The sequence below is a fragment of the Trachymyrmex septentrionalis genome, unplaced genomic scaffold (assembly GCF_001594115.1).
Source record: "Trachymyrmex septentrionalis isolate Tsep2-gDNA-1 unplaced genomic scaffold, Tsep1.0 scaffold21, whole genome shotgun sequence".
In the NCBI taxonomy this organism is placed as follows: Eukaryota; Metazoa; Arthropoda; class Insecta; order Hymenoptera; family Formicidae; genus Trachymyrmex; species Trachymyrmex septentrionalis.
Genome location: NW_017305288.1, coordinates 1,861,213 through 1,863,295, shown reverse-complemented (window position 1 = coordinate 1,863,295; position 2,083 = coordinate 1,861,213). Strand labels below are relative to the sequence as shown.

The 2,083-nt window shown below is 28.6% G+C and overlaps 1 protein-coding gene across 2 annotated transcripts in view; it reads right to left on the bottom strand.

Annotated features, from left to right (window-relative positions):
* LOC108748055 overlaps positions 1–2,083 on the bottom strand; it is a 16,996-nt gene that overhangs the window by 12,751 nt on the left and 2,162 nt on the right. The gene's annotated exons all lie outside the window — the stretch shown is intronic.

The window sequence follows — 2,083 nt, the reverse complement described above, 5'->3', positions numbered from 1 at the left end:
ATAAAATATATGTATATATGTATATGTACACATACACATGGTAAATAAGTTCATATCGATGATAGAATTGCACAAAATTTGATTATCACAAGCTTCGTTATATTTATTACCATTTGTGAATATGGTACAACTACAGTGAATTTATTGTTGCACAGAACAACAAAAAGATCTTTATATTTTTTATTTAATATTTGATACCTGTCAAGTAAAAAAATATATTTGCAATAATTGCAAGTTTAAAATTATATTGATCAATGTTATTCGAAATATTGCAGAATTTTCTGTTTTTACATGTAAAATCAGTGAACATTTCGTGATGTGTAAGATTTAACGAATCACGAAATTTAGAGCAGTGGAGGCGTAAGAATGTAAAGGAAGGACAAGGATGGAAAGTTGTGTGTAGATGCGAGTTGTCACGACTCCCATCCAGCTCGAACACCATGAAAACTTATACGAAAACGTAAGTCAAACTTGGAATTATATATCGACCAACTAGATGTAACAATTGTAGTCGCCAGCTTTTTGTTCAAACAATCCGAATCTGCAGCTGTATCGATACAATGGTTTGGAACGACCATGACAGTATATTCGTATTTCTGTATCTCTCACCAGCGATCGCTCCTAAGTCAATTAATATAGAGGTGTCTTTAGATTTTCTTTCGTTGAACATATCATACCACAACTATTGTTTTTCATTTATGCAGTTAAAGATTTCATTTATTATTTTTATATAAGGAAAAATATTGCAAGATTTCATTGGTATAGTTGCAAAATAAAAAAGAAAAAGAAAAAGAAAAGGAAAAGGAAATAAATCTCAGTTTGGTGAAATACTTGATTATATATGTATGCGCATATGACGTGCATATGAAACGAGAATCGATATACATCGTACACCTGAAATGCATCATGCATAATTCGATTCCAAAGTGTTCACAACGATGGAAGCAAGTCGATAAATCATGGCTGCACCAACGTACTTCAGTCATCCGTTGTTTTCTTCCTGCGTATTATGTATATATCGGCAATTGATCTACATTAAGATATATTAAAACAAAGGTGTATTTGCGATAATTGTTAAAAATCAAATGTTGTCCAAGTGGAAGATCTCGGTTCGATGGAACAGAGAAAACTGTTCTTGTTACAAGTCAACATTTATTTTTCCGTATATATCACTTTTTGGAGATAACAGTAATGTTAACAGAAATTATCCGATAATTTTTCAGTTTTATTTTTTATAATAATTTTATTGGGTGAACGCGTGTTATCGTAAAGTATCATAGAGGTAAATGTGTAGAAAAGTTGTACAAGTTCTATCGCTTATTTTCATATATACGTGTCTGCAAGATATTAATACAATTTATGTGATAGAATTATAACATAACTTCTTCTTATCATTCGGATTATTTCATTAAATTGCGAATAGATATTATCTTCTACTCTTCGAAATTTATATTTATAGTATTTCTCACGTTTAATTTGCAGATTTGTGTATTTGTTAGATAACTTTAAAGTCTTGTCTTTATCAATGCAATACAAAAAGATCATTATGGAAAATGGTTCAATGATTATTGTAACACTTTCTAACGCATCGCAGTGTAGTAATGTACACCGTAGTGTAGATAAATGTAAACAAAAACAAATAATCGTCATCTCTCATAGACAATATAGTAAAACTGCATGTTGCATAGGAAAGATTAAGGAAGAATTAAGTGCAATGAATATTTCGCCTGAACAGTTGTAATATTTAATTTTATGATTTAATTTTTGCTCTCGATTTAAGCTCCAAGATTTAGATGTTTTTAGATTTAAAAAATTTTAATAATAGGCTTTTAATAAAACCATAATCTTTTTTCTTATCAGAAAGTTGATAAAAAAATATTTTTTGTTATATCAATTTAATATCAATTTAAAATTTTGTCGAATTTACTTCATTAGAGTATTATAATTCAAAAATATCATCAATATTCCTGATATTTTTGATGTTGCAATATAAAATTTTTTCTTTTGTTTTTCTCTTTAAAAAAAGCATAGACAGTCAATTATTACCGATATGGCAGATCGAATCAAAACTTACCTTTTTTTT